Here is a 20,271-nt window from a genome sequence, read left to right as displayed (position 1 = left end):
TTTCTGCTATGAAGAGTGGTTTTATTTATGAAACCCTAGTAATCCCACATTCCTAAAATAGCTTGCATGTTACCCCTTTCCTCCTCTGCACATTCCTGAAATTATCCTGGCTTTTGTAAGATAAGGCTTGAAAATTAACTTTTAAAAAAATCATAATACTCTTCATTTCGGCAAATACATTGGTATGATCCACATGAAGACAACAATAAGATTTGGGTTATTCTTCCTTCTGTATAGGGGAAGATAAAAGGGAAATAATGGTTCTTTAGGCTAATTAAATCAAAGCAACAGCAAGGCAGGCACAGTCTAGATTAAGACATTTTTCAGGAAATCAAATTAAGAATAGGTTAAGGCCCCCTTTTTGTGTCCTGTGTAAAATATTTTTACAGCCCTACTCCTTATCCTTAGCTTTCTTGTGCCACTTCTCAATTAATTTTCTCCCCACAGAAATAAACATTTTAATCAGCATGTACAATAACACCAATCACTGATGGTAATTACTCTAAGTAAAATAGCTTTTTTTATTGTAGCAAGTATAAAATGACAATTCTAATTATGTAACATCTCTAATGCCTTAATGATTTTAGCCCATTTTCCATGTTTGTACATGAAAGCTGGCTCCATATTTTTACTGTTACCAAAGTTGCACAGAGATATTATTGGGCTTTAAATGTTTATTGTCATCTTAGCAAAGTGGCTTTTATTTTTTGTTTATGCTCTAAAAGCTTGGCAGAGTAATGGCAATCCACAGACTAATGGCTAATCTGGGTTTGTGCCAAAGGAGCAGTAATAGCTACAAGCACAGGAAAAAACCATCAGAAGAGTAAATGCCAAATTAATCCCTGATGGAACTCTTTTGCCTTAGTGCAGTTGGGCTGGAGAATGCCTCTTTCCCAGTGTGCATCCTGTTAGAACCCATTATTTTCCAAGGGAGATTGCACATGTCAGGATAGTTGGGCACAAAGGGTTCAGCCCCTGCCTTTTTGTCTGAACAAAAAATCCCAAACCTCTTTCCAGCTGTGGCTTCTGTGCTCGGACAGCTGAACGTGCTGAGTCTCCCACTGAAAAGCCTTGAGGAGTTACACCCTCACAAGTGAATTTAGCCTGTTAGAACTCTAAAATGCCACAAAACCTTCATGTGGTCAGGAAGTTTTGCTAAAGACAAAAGAGTTGTGTGTTTTAATGGTAACTCTATGTTTTTGTTGGTTTTTCTTCCTTGAATGTTACCATTTTAATTTTTTTTAAACCTGCTAGTACACTTATTTATTCCCACAAAATAGGAGAGTTGTTTTTTGGAGGCAGAGCTCATAAGCTCATTGTCATTTGTTTTGCTCTTTAGAGAGCAGCAGTGTGCCTTTGCTGCTGTTGCACAGGTTTAAATTCATCATGCTCCCCCCCATGGCAAAAGGAGGGAAGAGAAGGAGAGTTCAACCTCCGAACAAGGAGGAAAAATTTGAAAAGTGTTATTTTATAATGATGATGTACTAAACAAGATAGTTGATAGAAGCTGAGCCACTCACTTCTGTACTGTCATAAAGAATAATTTGGTTTAGTAAAACAGAGGGACACATTGCCTCACTGATGTAAAATGGATGACAGCAGAAAGCACTTTGGACCTTTTTTCCCCCTCCCTGGTATTTTTTCTTCATTCAGGGGTGTATTTTCTCCATTACTTCTCTAGTCAACTGTATGCAGTGTCAGGAACTTCTGGTTCTTTTTCCACATGGGTTGCTAGTCCTGAAAATTGAGTAGCTCTGTGTGGTTCTTTGGTCACTGCTTGTAGCTGTGATGTTTCCCTGGCTAGGTGAGTTCTGTTACATCTCCAGCAATCTCTTCTTTTTTTCTTCTGTCTTCCCAGTCTGCTTTTGATAAATTTTGTTGGTAGGACTGTTGTGATTATCAGACCTAAACAGAGGCACCAGTGCCTGTAGTAAGTGGCCAAATGTATTACATTTACTGTTTCTGTTTTCTGTTTCTGTTACCAATTCCTGAAGCAGCCTTGTACATCATCTCTCAAAAGTTTTATCCAGTTGTAGCCTAGTCTTAATCCATCAAAATCCTGGCCACATTCATATCTGTGTTTGCAGTCATCCTTGTTTGATTTGTTTTTTATTGGAGCCTTGCTGCTATTATTTACAGAATTTCTGTGATCTCTCCATCAGTCATGGGAGATCATGGTATGTGTGCCTTGAGCTGCATATTCTGGGTGGGTTGATGAGTGTTTCAGCTGCTCAGTGCTGTTAATTTCCCTGTGTAAGTGAATGATAATTGTCCTGAATTCAGAGCCTTTGTGGCGTAAAAAAGATTTTATTTGGAGATATCTGCCAATACCACCTGGTTCAAATGCCACTGTGAACTCAGATTTCTATAGCTGTTCTAATAATTCATCAGGTGTATATCTGTACCTCTTGGGAAATAAGATCATATTTATTCCCTGTAAATCTGTATGAAACCCAATGACCCACCTGGCCTGAAAATCTTCATTACATAACTTTCCCAAGGTCTGTGTCACACTATTATCCCTTCTTTAAACAACTTTTATGTTTTTTTAGATAATTCATCTTATTCAATTTAAACTGGCTTATCTGCAAAGCATTTACTCAGATATGGACAATATGGTCATTGAATGCAAGTAATTTCAGTTTTTCATTAGGCCCCAGCAAACAAATCCTGAATTGTTTCCAGTTGCATTCTCTCACAGGGGAATTTTTGTGCTTTACCTGCCCCTTTGCTAGCAGGGATGTTCTTGATTTCTTATATTTCAAGATTTCTGTTTAAACATGCTAACATGTTAAATGCAGGGAGTTTACAGTTCTAAATTCTGCTTGATGGTTTCAGTCTAGTCTACTAAGCCTGGCAGACTCGTTGCTAACAGCAAACTGTTGAGTGGAAAATACTGGATACACACAGGGAGATGGCAGAAATGGTAAACAGCCCTTTGGTTTTATGGTCCATATTCTGTATCTTAGCAAATTGTTGTGTTATTCTGGCTACTGCTCTGTAAAAAAAAAGAAACCCCAAAGCAGATTCTGGAGGATGATGCCAAAGGTGAAAAGTTTCTGGTGGCACCAAAATTAGGTAGTTTCAGTTAATACATTTTGAGTTTGAATACAACCATGAGGATAGACAGCTCTGTGGGGTGAAATCCTGTTCCAGTACTTAGAGTCAAGATAATAATGGTAGCTGAGAGGTGAGTTGGTGAACTTGCATCTGTTTCTTTTGCTTTTAGACTAAAACCATGTCACATCAGAGATATAAAATACGTTATTTACCTGTTGAGGATGTTACTAGAAGAGTCTGCATATGCTGTGCAGAGCAGCATAAGTTCTACTGCGCAGTTGAGAAAGTTTGGCAGTGTCTGATCTGCTTTCCACAGTGGAAAAAAGATCTCCAGAACATGTACATTGAATAGCCCCAGAAACAGGTCTGAGAATTGTTTTTCTGTTTCCTCTTGGAGAACAACTTCCTTGGGCTGACAATCAGTAGGCACTGATTGATACAAAAAAATAGATTGATACTAACATACAAAACAGATTCCTCCAAAAAATTAAATGACAGTACTGAGCTGAAAAATCTCCTCTGTGTCATGTTTTAATGTAACTCTTCCCATCAGAGGTAACATTAATGGTTGAAGACTCACATAGAACTGAATGCCAAAGAAAGTGAAATAGTGACAATCCTTCCTCTAGTTTCAGTGAGGTATGGGGAAGGTACAAAAAGTGTAAAATGTTGTTCCTTGTTACAAGCAACCCAAACAAAACTTGGGCATGATTGTTCTGAATTTATTTTTGTTTGTTGGCTGTTCCTCCCTCGTGTCTACAGCAGATTGTTTTGGGTCAGTAACCAGCAGTGTTCCAGGCTTTCACACAAGGTAAGGGTACATTTAGTGTCTGTTTTCAGCTTGCACCACCATACCCTGCCAATATGTGATGAAATTGTATCAGCACTAGAAGGAAGGCACATTTTTAGGGTGACTTCTCTGTCATGTTAAATACTGCATGTTCTCTCTTTGAGCATTTTGCCCTCAACAATCTACAACAAACTCTCAGCTGTGTTGCAACCCACAGGTCTATCTAGAGTAGTTTACTTCTTAGTGCTTCTAGGTCTGAATTCAAAACCTCAGATGTTTTTTAGCACTGTCCATAATTACACAGAATTTTTTTTTTTAATCTGTTATTTATTTTCCTAAATTGTCTTTGAACCTCAGTATGTAACTCGGGTCTCCAGCACTGTAAGTCTGTCATGTAACCTCAGTGATCTCTCACATTGTTCTCAAAAATGAGCTGTATTTGCTGTAGGCCTGATAACAGCTCCTGAAATTTTTCCTTTCAGTGCCAATTACATTTGCAGATCTATTTCTACCATTGTCTATTACCCTTGCTTTCTTATCCTCATTGCTGTTTTTTTTTTTTTTTTTTTTTTTTAATTAGAGGAATGTATGACTCTGTATTCAGGTTGGTTGTCCTTTCTTCTAACACTGTGCAAAGACTGACATTTAATGTCCTTTAAGTTCCTCAGCAATTCTTCTTTGAGTTGGCTCCAAAAAGGAGATGCTGGATCCAAAAAGGGTCCAGTGCTTGTTTCCACTCCATCTTCTGCCAGAACTTCCAGTTTACTGATCTCTTGTGTGAGAACACAGGTGACTGACCATCTTTGATCTGGATGACTGCTAAGCTTTGTTGTCCCATTGATGGGTAAATTGTGTGGGTTTTGGGAAGTAGTTTTGGGATTGTCTTATCTCTGCTGATGTGACAAAGATGAGAACTGCTTTGTCAGTAGTTTCATGGTTGTGCTCCTACTAAAATGAGTCCAGTATTTGCAGTTATTTTATAGATGTTCTTTTGCTTGAATTTTGAACCATTACTGTAGCAAGGAATTTTAGGTCATCATCTTTCAGTCTTCTAGGAGAAAAGCTCTTTTTAGCTGCTTGAAACACATGAAATTGAAAATTCCAATAATTTCCATTATCTTCAAATACAGTTGGTATTGCAATCATACATTAACACTTACTTGCTGTGTTAGCCTGGGATGATTCTGAACACTTGTGAGGTCACACAGAGTGAAAGAATAGTTGTGCTCTTGGTTCATCACTATTTCTCTTCTCTTGGAACCACAGTCCATGGATTTAGGATGGGATTTTTCTTAGATAATTGTAGAACAACTTTTTTTACCAATTCAGGAAATGTAGGACAAATGAGATCAGGCTGCTGTGAAATATTTGGATTTTGGACAGAATTAAACTGAAAACACACATTTCTAGCCTATGTCCCTGCCCATGGCAGAGCAGTTGGGGATCTTTAAGGTCCCTTCTAACCCAAACCATTCTGTGAATCTGTGTCCAAAGCCACAAATACATGATGGGATGCCCAAAATAAGGCTAGCCAAATGAACTGGAGTTCAGCTCACAGGCTGTTTGTACTTTTAAAGTACACCCAGAGCACTATGGATTGTCACATTTTTAACAAAGTAGTTCCTGCTTTTTCCCATCTTGCTGTAAAATATCTGTGGGCCTAACTGACATGAGAAAGCATTGCTGCTGCTCTGAAAGTAAAAAACAGAGCTCAGCTGGAAAGCAGAGTTGCATTTCCTTATAATGATTTCTTCATTGGCAAGAAATTTGCCAGAAAATATTCCTGGAAGTCATGGATAAGTTTTCCGTTGTTTTTTTTGTTGTTTTTTTTTTAAATCAGAGATCACAACACAGGGAATGGGCATGGGGAAGAGCACTGTGGCTTCTCTGACAATTTGATTATGTATTAAGCTGGGCTACTAATTCTTACAAAAGCAGAGAGCATTCTGGGGAGCTTTATTGTTACAGGCTTGCACAGTTTAGCACAAGAAAAAACAAACCAGAAAATGAATTATGATAGGATTTTTCTTTTATCACTTCAATAAACTTCTCTGGGGTGCATCAGTAATCCACTCCACAAGTTCTCCCACCCCCTCATGCCTTCAAATCCATGTATTCCACCCTGACTAGTATAACATGTGAAGAATGATACTACAAAGAGACTCAGAAATATGTAAAGATCCCTGTGCCTTCCCTGAATATGCTAAAATAGTCAACAAAAACATGGTAATTTCAACTCCAGTTCATTTGATCTAATATTAAATTAGCTTCTCTTGGGATGACCTCTTTTTAATCAGTCAGACACTTTTGTATGCTCACATTTTTTCTGTGGGGTTCATTAAGAGTTAAGGAGTTGATCAGAACTGCTTCAAGTACAGATGAGAGACTTCTCCATGTTTCCCAGATCACTTTGACCTTGTGATATTTGGGCATCAAAAGCGAGAAAACCTACTTTACTGTTCAGAACCAGGGCCATCTCTGCTGTCAGCTGTAAAACATGGTGATAAAAGCGCCATTATTTCTCCAAAACCCATGGAGTCAGACATGAGAGATCCAAAATCAATTCTAGGGTTTGGTTAGGAGAAATTACATGCAAAGGCATTGGTAAAAGAAAAGATAAAGTGAAGTTTTGTTCTGAGAACAAGTCTATATGAGTGAAGTGGTGGGAGGAACAAAGGAACAGCAAAGCATATGGAATTGGGGGATTTTTTGTTTATTTCTTTACTCAACAATTCTATTTAACAATTTCTCTGTGAAATATATGGTAAATATACTTGCACTTGCATCTAATCATGACAGAAGCAAAGAGACTCTGAAAAAAAGGATTTATTGCCATTGGCCATCTTGAAAGACCAGAATCTTTATGGCAGTGGGGTTGTTGGCCATGCTGCTATGGGCTTCTAGATTATTTGTGTTTGTGTCTGTGTGAGAATTAGGAAAGAGAAAATATATTATGGACCTTTTTATGTGAAAAACCCAAACTACCCAAAGCAAAAAACAACCCTGCATACACTCTAGAGTTTAAAAAAAACCAGAAACAAAGCCCCTTGAGTCCATTAACTTCATTGAATGCAATTCTGAAAGAAATAGCTTTGGATTAGCTGGCAATTGAAAATCCCTCAGGAATGGGCTAGCTCGTATACATGCTACCCCAGAGAAAACAAAATTGTCACATATTTTGCTTAAGGTGTGGGAGGAAAAAATCAAATCAAATAGCATTTTACAAGTGCATATAATAACTGGAATTTAAAACAAGATATGTATTATTCAAGTAATTCTAAGCATGGTATAGTAAATTTTTCATGAAGGTTAAGAAAAAAATGACAGAAATATCATTTAAACTGAGTGTTTTTGATGCTGAACTTGAAAGTGGGAGATTTAATAGAACTTTTTTTAATATGACGAGTCTCAGATAACATCATATTTGGCAAAGTGCTTTATTGGTTTTTGGATTAGGGTTTTTTTGTAAATTTTTCTTTTCAAACTAATAAAATTGATGTAGCTGTCAGTTTGGATTTGATCCCTATTCTGTTTTGCCTCAACAGTGTAATCTCTATCAGTCTAACTTATTTTTATGCTGCATTTACAAGGTATAAAGATGACAAATCACTCATGTCTCAGTGCTGGTATTTTATCAGAAGTTTGAATGAATATCAGGGCTGAGGACAACAGAGAAAGATGAGGCTCAGAACAAGTGCTGTGTGACAACACAGGCTGGGCAGATTCTTCTTTCTTTTACCCCACTGCTCAACAGTGCATTAACAGCCCTTCATAAATGAGCTTTGTCCTGGCCAACATCAGCCTTACTTGTCCTGAGCAAAGGCAGCAGAATCTGTGGGGAAGTTGGAAAATTGGGTGTTTTTATGGACTTGCTGAGGTCCTTGCTTCAACCTCCACCTTGCTCCTGAATTGTGTTGTCTGTGATGCAGCATTTGAACCTTCTTTTGATGTTGGTTTCCTTCCTGACTCCTTGTAAAAGAGGAGGTCTTCAGAGATATACAGAATTATCTCAACTCTATTGCAGAAATAAGCAGGTCTGAGTGCAGGAATGGGATAGAGAAATGCCTTTACTTTGAGTATTGTATTGGTTTTATGTAGATTTTTAACACATAAGAGAAAATACTGTTTTTCACCCTGTTTTTATGCAGCACATGTCAGAATGAGGTCTGAATCTCAGGTGAGACATTGAGTTGCCCTTGCAGAATGCTGTAATAATAAGAATTAAACTCTGATAGCTTGAGAAATGTAAGTTTGCTTTCCTAGGAATTTATATGCTTGTTTTTTCTTTTTATTTTTTTAAATTAGGGTTTACCTGAACTTTTTGATTCAATAATATTTTATCTCTGGCATGTAAGATGATGTTGAGGAGACAGAAGTCCCCTGAGCATCATTTGTTGATCAGGTGAAATGTTTCAGGGGGAAGAAGTTGCAGAGAAGCATTTTTCAATTACAATTTCTTAGTCCCTAACTTGTGATGACTCACAAGCCAGCAGCAATGTTAGCAGTGAATTTATCTTCTGAGGTTCCATCTCAAGTGGCATTTGAGATGATTAGAGAATTAGGAGATGGGATTAATGTGAAATATCAGGCACAGGAACAGCTTGTAAAGTTGGAGGATCAAATATCAACCTTTGAAAAGGAACTGCAAGCTCTGAATCAGAATTACAATGGTCTAAATGAGAAGGCTGAAAGGGCTGGGCATTTATCTGTAGCATCAGAAAGCATGCTTCGGGCCTTCAGAGGAAAATGGAAGTGCTAGAAAATGAAATTAAAATTGAGAACTTGAAGTTGCTAGACATGAGAAGGAAGAACTCTGGGTATAAGTGAAATAGGGACATGATCTAGGAGTTGATTGGACTTTGTCTTTTAGCTGCTATTAAAGAGGCATAGAGATAGATTGATTTCCTCAAGTTTTTTAATGTAAGTATATTCCACAGTGGTGCAGTCTTTAATGGAACTCTCTTATTTGTTCCAAGGCCATAAAGAAGTACTGGTGTAAATGAAAAGCACAGGACAAGAAAATCACTGTTACTGCATAAGGAATCTACTGCATGAAAAAGTATATATTGTCCAAATCTGGGTAAGTAAAATCTGCACCTCAAGAGCAAAAAAGCTTCTCACCAATTCAGAAATTCTTGGGTTTTGATTGTTAAATTGTCTGCATTCACTCTCAAGCATCATGAGTATCAAAAATGAAATTAAAGAGCTCTTTACTTGCATGTTTTCTTGGACGAATATGTTTAGAGACTTCTCCAGGAATAAAGGAATGGAGGGATTTAAGCACAGAGAAAGTGGATCAAGTAGGTCTAGTACCTGAGCCCTGACCTCTTGAGGCTCTGTGTGATGCTGTTGGGTGCCAGTCTTGGGTGGATTTAAGGATTCCACCCCTTTTCCCTTATGGGATTTGCCTTTATCTGAAGGGCAGTAAATTAATATATGACTTTGTTGCCAGGAGTGCTAAGTAAAATGAGTCAGAGGTCTTAGTCCTTTCCACGTGGTCTGCTGAGGTCTGGTAATATTAGGGGTGTGCTGGAAATGGCACCTCAGTGGAGAGATGGCAAGGACTGGAAGGATAGAAATAACTATCATGTCTCAAAAAAGAGATTCTCCTCAGCACTGGCATCAGTTTGTGTTGTCAATATTATGGAAGTATTGATATATAGCCAATAATAATGGGCATTTTGTCCATACCACACCTCCTCAGTGGATTGAAAACCCTTCAGCTCCTTGGCCTGCTAGTGTGGCTCTTTTTTTATAAATGTTGAATTTCTGCTAAGTAAGAAACATTTTAAAAGGATTTTTATGCCATCTTCTCATTATTTAGCATGTACAGGCATTTCCTTCAAAGAACTTTCTTGGTAAAGAAGGTTGGTTTCTTGGTTTACTTCTTGCACTTTCTTCCTAAAATATACTTTACTTTCTTCTGGGGGAAAGGCCAATTTGTACTCTCATGAGCTGTGAAAACCCTGAAATCCTCTTCCAGCTTTACTGAAAGTAGCAAATAAATAGAAATCCCTGATATTTTTGGGGGGTTTTTAGGAAGTTGCTACCTCTATATAATGAATTAGACACAACTAATTAGCTAAGGCTCCACAGCTGTGAAGATTCCAAGTTTTCATGTTGACTCTTTGCAGGAGAGTCTTTGTGGCACGATCATCACTGAGCTTGTCTGCTGCTTTTAATAGTGCCAGCAATAATTTGAGGCATACACTGATTTCCTTTCTAGAAGCTGGAGGTGTGTGCACATCCTGATGATTGTAACAGATTTTCAAAACCTGCCTGAAGCATACACAGAACTTAACATGGATATGGGTCAGTTCTATATAATCAGATCTATCTCATTTAGAAATTCCAGTTACGAAAACCAGCTCTGAAGGTGTGTTTTGAGTCAGACCCACAGGACAGACTCACTCATTTATCATGACTCTTCCCCTGGTAATGCAGACTTTTTCTTCACAGGAGATTTAATAAGGTACAATTGGAAGAAGAAGATGTGTTTTGTGTTTTAGTGGAAACAGCTGCTTGTAATTGTCTATCTGCATTTATTCCTCTCACAAATGTGAATTTCTAGGTTATTTCTGCATGTGCAAAGGACTCTAATTCCCATACTAAATGTGTAGGTGTACCAGTAAAACAGGTGAAAATAGGCTGAGTCTTCTGAATATTATTAGGGTTTTTCCCAGTCAACACTTGATTTCATGCTTCTATATTGATAACAGAGTATTATTTTTAAGCTGCAAACTTTTTCTTTGCCCATTTGATCAATTTCAATTTGTTCTTCCACTCTACAGATCTTCCTTGGGGGTGTTTGCAACATTTTCCAATGAAGTGTTTGTTGCAAGTTTAATTAACTTGTTGCTTATTTTCCTCTCTGCTATTCAACTTGAATTTTAATGCATTTAACATTAATAATGGTGTCTGCCTTAAGGAATTTACAGTAAAAAAAAAAAAGGATGTGTACAGTATGTGACAGAGAATGTCTTATTTACAATTATAAACTTGCCTCTTCTGGAAGCACTGTGCTGTAGAATGGGGCTTGAGTGAAAGGCAGTAAATAACTTGGATTTAACACAGCTTCTTCCTCGTGCCAGTCAGCACCTTCAGAAAAACATTACTGACAATGACAGCTACTGCTTGATGTTCTCAGGAAATTTCTGAAACATAAATAACATTTCAGGAGGATTATTCCCCCCCTGCCCTACCCTTTCCATTTTCCTTATAACCTTTATTTTTTGCACTCAAATCAGTACTCTGATGAATGGATAGATGCACACAGAGCAGTGATCCTTATCTTATTAGCCTCCTGGATCTGATTTTATCTCTCCCAGACAAAATTTGGCTGCTGCTCAACACTTGCTGCTGTCACACATGTTGCCGGGCATGCTAAGAGCCACTTTGTCACCGTAATGGATTGCTGGATGGGGGACCAGCTCATCCCTATTCAGCAGAAGAGCTGAGGGATATTCATACTTTTAGGAAAGTGTCCAAGCTGTTGACCTCAGTGCTCGCTGCAGGGATGGAGTGCCCTGATGTGCTTTGCTGAACTTGTAGCCTCTTTGTTTGTTAAGCACTGATGATTATTTCTGCAGCAGAAAGCCTGTTTCAGGCATCTGTTTGGTGCTAGAGAACTGGGCTGTGGCCACTTTGCTTCCTCTTGTATCTCTCATGACAACCTTTAAAAAAGCTTAAACCGCTGTTACTGAATTGACAGTGGATTCCAAAGGCTTTTTTGGGTTTTTTTTTTTTTTGTTTGTTTTTTTACCAATATTTTAAGAAGCTATGCCAGATCTATCTGCGTTTTAAATGTGTGTGTAAACACAGTTGTTAGCCATCAGTGAGACTTTCTGCACATAAGAATTGCACTCACACAGAAGCTTTCACTTTACAGAGCACACATCTCAGTGTGTGGTTTGCATGCTTCTCCAGGCTTGGCAAATGGTAAATTTGAAATGTGGATGTGCAAGCAGAAGCTTGCTCATGGTCAGCTGAAACTGGCAGAGAGGGGAGGACTTTGCCTGGTGCTCAGCTGCCTGCATGTCCATTGTTTTTTTCTGAGGAACATTGAGAGCAGTCTACAGTAAGTTCGATTGGCACAGCATATACTGAGGAGATGTCCTTTGAATTGTATGTAGAAATCATGGAGTATAAAGTTTGTAGCTATTAAAGTATTTTTTTTACTTGAATTTAAAATCTGTAATCCCTGATGTTTAAAGTCTGTGCCTCCTCTGCTCTAAGTTAAGCAATGTTTTTAGCAATGATTGGTGCTCATGCTCAGCAGGTCCCTTTGTCCTTTGCTTTGATGGTTGCCTGGAATGTTTTAACTGGAAAACTGCAATATTTCCAGAGCTTACAGTGTGAGAAGTGTTTGGCTCAGGGGCCAGCTGGACAACTCCAGCAGCACAAGGAGAAATGAGTGCGAGTGGATGCTGCATTTCCACCTCCTTTGTGGGAAAAACTGGTCACTGCTTCATCCCTGCCAGGCAATTTGAAAAGCTCTGGTTGCACAGTTGGACTCCCTCCTTGGACTCGGAGCAGTGAGCCTTGCTTTTTGTCCAGCTGTCAGAATATTTCATGGATCACGTTTGTAATTTTTCACTTGCCTGAGTTTTCTCTTCTTTAATCCTCACTTCCATGGGCAGGACTGCAGTCCTTTTCCGGATCCTTTTTGGGAAAATGCTTGATTCCTGTGAAAATGTTAAAAAGTATTTTTCTACATGCTTTTGTTTCCTTGTTTGCTTTTTTCAAAGTACCCCAGAATAATATAATGCATTGATGATTCACACTCTGTCTCAATGTAATCATCACCTGGGATGCTTTTTTTCCTTGGGTTGGATTTTGTTTGTTACATTCCTGTTTGCTTGGGTTTGTTTCTTTTTTTTTTACATTTTTTACATCTTGTTTACATTTCTTACATTTTGTTTGTTTGTTACATTTTTGGTTGTTTGGGTTTTTTTACATTTTGTTTGATTTTTACACTTTTATTACACTTTGTTTACATTTTTACTTTTTGGTTGTTTTTTTGGGTTTTTGTTTACATTTTTCTTTTTTGTTTACATTTGTTTCTTTTTTGGTAACATTTCTTTCTTTTTTGTTACATTTTTTTCTTTTTTGTTTACATTGTTTCTTTTTGTTTACATTTGTTACTTTTTTTGTTTACATTTGCTACTTTTTTTTCGGTTTACATTTTTGTGCTGCTTTTTAGGTTTACGTTTTTTGCTGCTTTTTTGGTTTACGTTTTTTGCTTCTTTTTCGGTTTACAGTTTTTTCTTTTTTATTTGGTTTAAATTTTTTACTTTTTTAAATTTGGTTTACATTTTTTACATTTAGTTTGTTACATTTTTGTTTGATTGGTTTGGTTTTTTGACTAGGAAAGCCATCACAGAATTTAGGAACTTCTGTGCTGGAATAAATAATCTAGCAAGTTCTATATTTTACAACACTTTTGGGCTTGAAAGATTAAGAATTTAATCAGAGAACAGATAATTTGGAAAATGGGAACTTATCTCCATCCAGGAGCGCTCACCATGAGAATGGTGCAAGTTCAGCTATGATAACCAAGCTGATTCTTCTTGTCCTTCCAGAACTCTGCCCAGTAAGAGAGACAGACTTTATTCTATTTATAAAGCTATTTTCACATGGGATGACATCAATTTTATCTGTACTAGTGCATAACAGGTGTCACTGAAACAGAGAGCATTACCCATGTTGTGCAGAGTCCCAGCATGAGCCACCCCAATCAGGGTTTTATTCAAGGAGGAAACAAAATCTTAATTAGTTTCACTCCTGCTCCTTAAATCCACCTGTTATGGACTAAACCCAGTGGGGAAGTTAAAGCTACATTAATACAGTGCATCAATTGATAGAGCATTGCTCAGCACAAAATCCCAAACCAAGTGCCACGGTCTTGGCCCTGGTTTTTAGCAGGATGGCTGCTAATGAGGAGCTCTAATAAATGACATTTAACAGCATTGCACTCACAGGCCACCACACCATGAATTCTTGAAGTGCTTCATTAGTACTCCAAGTCTGGTTTGCTTCCCTTTCTTTACAACAAAAAATGGATCAGGAAGAGTTCTTGCTGAGGGCCTGCTGTGCAGAAGCAGCTCACAGAACTTCCTTCAAAATATTGAATTGCACTGACCTTTTTTGGCTTCTTTTTTCTTCTTGGTGCACTTTCCTTCCATTTGGATTGTTCTGTAGTTTCTGTGGATATGCTGTCATCCCTCATTCAGTTACTGCTGGATGGAAACAAGCACTCATTGCAGATGTCCTTTTAAATCAAAGTGTGAAATAGCAAGCAAAAAAAAAGTGCAAAGGGAGAAACGGGAAGAAAACAGCTGAGGAGGTGTAGTGAGGTTGGCAAAAATGTTGGAGAAAAGCACAGAAGAGAGAAACCCTGCTAGCCCAGAGAGAGATTGAAGGGCAGCTGGTAATGCTGTTCCTCAGGGTTGTGGTGGTCTGTGGGCATGGGGAAGTGTGGTGCTCTTTTTCCTTAATTCCCTTAAAGGAATTAACCCACCTCCTGCCTGCAGTTCAGTGTATTCCCAGAGGAGAAGTGGTGTCCTTCTGTTCTCTTTCCTGCTTCAGCTCCTTTGCTTCCCTTATTCTTCTCCATATGCCATTTTCATCATTTGTCTGCTCTCCACAGTTTTCTTTTCAAATTCTGTGGTTTCTCTGCTGTTTTAAATTTCTTTTTGCCTCCAGTGCACTTCTGCTTTAGTTAATGCCTTCCTTTCTCTGCTTAGTACTTTTTCCATCCTCTACTGCCCTCTTTGACTTTCTCCTTTGCTCCCATCCTTATTTGTTGTTCTTTGCTTTGGATTTTTTGATCCATTGCCACATGGCTTTGCCTGGTTTATTTGTTGCCCTTTTTCTTTCTTAATTTCCCTTCTTCCCTACATCTGGCAGGATTAAGACAGCCTATATCTTAATATGCTAATCATGCCACTCAGATCAAGGTAAAATATTCAGAAGAATAAAATTATATGTGAGTTGAAGTTAAACACAAAAATCTTCTACATTTCTCCTTATTTTTTTCTCAGAGGATAAGACAGAGGATAAAAACTTCTTGTACATCAAAAGTGTTTTCAGGAAAAGTCAGTATCATAATTTGAATTATGATACCAAACTCAGCCATACAAAAGAAGTGTTTAAATTTTGTGTAGCTCTGCTTCCTGAAGCAGGGGTGCAATCCTGGCCTGTCTGAAGGCAGTGGCAGAAAGCCCCATTAAACTTCTCTGGAAATAGAATTCCACCCTCAGTGCCTGTCACCTGTTTCACTTTCTCAGTTTTTAATACCCTGAAAAATTGAATTCACTGGAGCAACAGGCTCCAGGGAATTCCACCTGCAGTCCAGCCCTCAGAGATGTGGATGGATCACAAGCTTTGGCCTTTTGACAAATAAAGGAACAAGGGGGCCCTGAAACCTCACAGCTCTTCCTGCAAAGTTTCTGAAATTCATGGAGCTTATCAGTTCAGATGTGAGGGAAAGAGCAATGTGACAAGAACACAGAAATGCTTGAATAAAAGAAAAATACAGTGCGAGGTAGTTTGGGGTTTTTTCTGGCTTATCAGCATCAGGGTGGCTTATGCTTCTCTCTTGTAATCTAAAAGGGGCACCATGCCCTGTTCCATGTTTCTTCTTTTGGTATATTTGTCCAAATTAGATGCACATCCAGTGCTGCAGTCTCCTGCCTGGAAAAACCAAGAGGTTTCATTGCACAGAGTAATGAAATCTCATGCATATGCTTAATCCTGCACATTTCAGCATTTTAGTTACCCAACCTTCGAAAAGATTGGGCATGTTGGCTACTCAGAAATTCAGAATTTCTTAATCCTTTCTTGTTATAAATTCAGGTCTCATGGCCCTTTGATAATTTTATCTGCTTAAATCTTCTCTTTGGGTGCAAAAGCAGTGACCTCAATGGCTCTTAGGAAAATTTGGAACTCTGAAGCAATGGGTTTTTTTCACAGCCACAGCTGTTTCTACTCAGTTGATGGCCTGTGTGCACTTGTGTGAGGATCTCGAGGTGGCAGCATCAGCATGTGGCTCTAGGGACCACAAAGTTATCTTATGGGTGTCCTAGATGCTGTAAAGTGGTTAGTGAATTCCAAACTTCTCTTTCACTATTTTCTTAGCTTCCTTAATCTGTCTAACCTATCCATCAAATCTTGTTGGATTATTATTTTGTAATTAATAGGTGCCCAGATATTTATTTCTAAATGTTTTTGGTGAGTTTTTTTGATAAAAAATTGCACACCAGTTTAAAGCAGAGCTAGCCTAATCCAGAGAAATGGGATCTGAGTTGGGAATTTTGGGAGTGTAGAAGTTGTCTGCTTATATAACAGCACATCAAAGCCAGTGCAGGTTGCCTTATCCAGAATTCCCTCTGCTTTCTCCTTTCCAGCTCAACACTGAGCTTGAACCAAAGTGACAGAAGTTACATTCGAAGGGCTGGCCAGAGATCTTGGGCAGATAACTCTGCTTCCAAACCCATTTGGATAATTCAATTAATAACAGGTAAGATGCTTGTTTCTTGGATTTTAGAACCAAAGAGTTACATCTTTGATTACAGCCTTAGATTTGTGATCACTTTGAGCCCTTTTGAATGTGAAGATTTACATGAATGGCCTGGTGCCTTGATTCAAAGTGCCAGTCACATTTGAAGCAGAAAGAAATGTATTCTCCCAAAAAGTGAATTTAGGTACTGCACCTGTGAGCTTGTGCTCACACTTGGAATGCTCTGCAGGATTTTGGTGGTTGAGTTAGAGAGGCAATGAGGGGTTTGTTTGCAAGGGAAACTACTTGGAGGGAAAAAAAACCAAAAATGAACCTGGTGTTGGGGGGACAGAGGGAGGAGTCCTGTGCCTACTGTCTCTGTTTCAAACTCTTAGGGTATCACTCCCATCCTGAGGGTTCAAAGGGTTAATGGAAAGAGGGATTTTCATTGCATAATGCACAGTGATAGTCTGGGTTTAAACTTTAAAGGACAGGTGAAAAGAGAGAGAGGGAGCTGAATGCTTGCCTTATACATTGGAGAAATTGTTCATTCATGTGAAATGCTGACCTCTGTCAGCCTGCCAGGATGACTGGGCCCTAGGGTGAGAGGCTGGTTGAAAAAGTTAAAGCTGCCTGGGGAGTGCTTTAAAAGGACAATGTCAAGGTTGATCTAGCCAAAATCTGACCCATCTTTTTTTTTTTTTTTTTTTTTTTTCTTTTCTCTCTCTTACATCAATTTCCAAAGTTCCCGTCATTTGTTTTGATGCTTTTAATAATCTTTTAATCCAAACCAAAATGTTCTAATTGCCATTGGAGGGGAGTGATTAAGAGGAGAAGCTGTGAGCGTTCAGTGTGGCAGATATTGTGAAGGAGGAAAGATCCTGAAATAAAACACAGGTATAGGGATTGTCTTTAAATTAGGTGGATAATTAGTAAATGAGAATTCAGGTTGAAATGTGGAAGGAATCAATGAAAGTGAGTAAAGATTTTTTTTATGAATTAGAAATGCCAATGTAGATCCAAATTTAAATTCACAACAAGTTAATTCAAATCTTTTATTTATTTTTATTTTAATATATTTTTTTCTGGTTTTGGGGGGCTTAAATTTTTTTTGGTGTTTTGCTTTTGTTGTTTTTTTGTTGCCGTTTTGGTTGTTTTTCATTCTGCTGATCCTTTGTCATTAATAGCAGATTGTTGTACATTATTCCTGCCATAACTGAAATATACCCTTCCTTCTTTTCTTTGTTTGATGGCCTAATTAAAACCAGAGTGTAACAGTCTTTTTTTTTTTTTCTATGTGATATAATATCCCAAGACTCTCATAACTCTCACACAAGTATTTCACCCACTCGAACAATTTCTATTCTAATTGGGAAATAGATGAACTAACTATTTGTGCAAGATCAAAGAAAAAGGGACAAGAGGAAGTAGTAAAATCCAAGTAAAGAAAATATTTCTTTCTCTACATAACCACGGTGCTTCCCAGAAAATGCAGGAGGGAATGATCCCACTCAACCATCGCTGGTTTTAGCTCAAGAAATCTCTGGTAAAACGATCTTGCAATCTGCTCTGTGCTCACAAGAGGGCGGCCGGATCAGACAGACTCCAAATTGACCTTTCCCAGCTCTCGAGAGTTTTTTCCTGCTTCAAAAAAGTTTTCCTATGAAGGCCAGTCTCACTGCTGGGTTGCTACCCTAATTTAGGGAGTATGGAAGACCGTAGTTACAAAGGAGAATAAAATTTAGAAAATGTAATTGTAGAGGTTTGTTTTGCAAAAAGGTGCTGTGGATTTGTTTGGTTTTCCCCCTATCGTTATCTTCGTTATCAAGTACTAGAATTTGGTATAATCACTCCTGCTCAGTTCTGTTGAAAAAAAAAAAAAGGCAGCTTCTAAGAAATTCTGGTGTGTCTTAATGTCTTTCCTGGCTCCAAAATATTATCTTTCCCTCACTTTTTTTGTGCTGGCTTTTCTAAATCATGGACGAATGGATGACCTTGGCTCTGCAGTGTAGAATAGGGAATGGAAAGAGACGGGATCACAGGACTCACAGGAGCAGGAGAACAGGAAGAGTCCACACCATAATCTGGTTCTCCATCCCTCCCCCAAATATCACAAATCATCCTGTGTCTTGGCAAATACCACTTTTACAAAGCCTTTGAGTGGTAATACCAAAATTCTAGTACTTGCTAACAAAGATGATAACAGGAAGGAAAACCAAACAAATCCACAGCGTCTTTTCACAAGACAAACTTCTACAATTGTAATTTCTAAATTCTCTTGTTCTTTGTAACTAGGGTTTCCCGTACTCCCTAAAGCAGAGTAACAGCCCAGGCAGCAGTAAAGAAGCTGTCTGGGTTAAAAGACACTCTGCCTCCTGCCAGCAAGGCTATTTAGTGTTTATCTCTATTACATCCATCTGTAGCTAATTGTATAGTTATGGTAATAGTGCCCTCCAGAGGAATTTTGAAGGAATTATAATACTCGGAGCTAATCCAAAGGATGTTCTAAAAATGAGTGCATCAGGAAAATGGAATATTATTAAAATGATAAAATACTTGAACCTCAGGGGGGGGAAATATCTCAGCATCAAAGCTCTTTCTATTTTGCATGTGCATTTACATCTAAGAAAAGCATACCCTGGTTACAATAGGCTTCTTCATAGCCTGATAGCAAACATGAAGTTTGCATAACTCCATTTGAACCAAGGATATAAAAGTAGATCAGCCAAGTGAAGAATGGGGAGCTATTCCCAGGCTGCAGCAGGCACTAACAATGTATTATGAGTGGGCTCCAGCCTCAGCCTAGGCTGTCTGGATTTTTCCAGGACTCAGAGCTATCATGTAGACATGGCACAGTTAATTGAGGCAGTCCCAAGGAAGTGCAGATGTTCAAGGAGCCCTTTGGATGAGGTTTGGTTTAAGATCAAGATGAATCATGCTTAGAGTCTCAAATTTCAGTGACCATAACCTGCTGTGACAGTACACCCCAAAGGTGTACTGTGCATGTTGCACATGTTGCTGTGCAACAACAGATATCTTATTTTAGACCAAGTCCTGGAGGCCTGAGCTCAGCCTTCTGAGATGACACCTCAGCACCTGAATGTCAGATGCATTTAAGTTTCCTCATGTTTCTTTTGTTTTTTTGGTTTTGTTTTGTTTTTTTTTTTTTTTTACTTCAGTGCTCAACCTACAGGATTAGATGGCTTTTTTTATATTTTGAAATTTGTCCCCTCCTCCTCAAAACCACCCAACCAACCCTTAATGAGACCTGAAATGGCAGTGAGTTGTGTGTTCATTTGCTTTCAGGCACAGCCCAGGGTCACGTTTGACCTGACTGGAGCAGGTTTGCAGCCAGGTGTCCAGGCCATGGGGACATCCCACACTGCCACTTCCAGAACTGGGAGGAGCAGTGAAGTTCTCCCCTGCTTGGGATCAGGTGGGTCTGGCAAGGTCAGCTCCTGCTTGGCAAAGGGAGGTGGTGGAGCTGCTTGTGATGTAGCTCTTCACAACAGGGTCACCACCCCCAGCCTGAAGCTCCTTCTCACTGAGGTTTTTTATTTTGCATGAGCCACCGAGGAGGGTGAAATGAGCTGTACACAGACTGGTAGGGCAGGGGTGACAGAACATTACCACTGACTGTAGGGAATGCTCCCAGAGCTTCCTGGCTCTTTCACTTGCCCCAGTAACTGTGGTGAAGACTGTGTCTCCTCCTCCCTGTTTTCATGGACTCAATGCAGGGAATTTTGGCCATCTCCTAGGCCAGGGTCATGGATGTTATTCTTTGTTTCTTTTATAGCAATACCCCCACCCAAAAGCACCAGAAATAGCTGACTGCAGGGAATATCAAGCTCTTTGAATGAGGGTTTTCCAAGGGCTGTGGAATGGGTGGACATATGTCATAGTTGAGACAGTCACAATACAA

At 38.8% G+C, this 20,271-nt stretch overlaps 1 protein-coding gene across 2 annotated transcripts in view; it reads left to right on the top strand.

Annotated features, from left to right (window-relative positions):
- Positions 1-8,697: 8,697 nt before the first annotated feature.
- Positions 8,698-20,271, top strand: part of PIK3C2G (phosphatidylinositol-4-phosphate 3-kinase catalytic subunit type 2 gamma) — a 213,307-nt gene continuing 201,733 nt past the window's right edge. Inside the window, exons 1-3 of one of the 2 annotated variants that reach the window (XM_072923805.1) lie at positions 8,698-8,930; positions 16,258-16,370; positions 19,656-19,785. The gene's annotated coding sequence lies outside the window, so the exon portion shown is untranslated. The remainder of the gene's footprint in view (positions 8,931-16,257; positions 16,371-19,655; positions 19,786-20,271) is intronic. The other variant, XM_072923803.1, reaches the window with a different exon arrangement.

The sequence above is a fragment of the Taeniopygia guttata genome, chromosome 1A (genome assembly GCF_048771995.1).
Source record: "Taeniopygia guttata chromosome 1A, bTaeGut7.mat, whole genome shotgun sequence".
In the NCBI taxonomy this organism is placed as follows: Eukaryota; Metazoa; Chordata; class Aves; order Passeriformes; family Estrildidae; genus Taeniopygia; species Taeniopygia guttata.
This window is presented reverse-complemented; position numbering and strand designations above follow the sequence as displayed.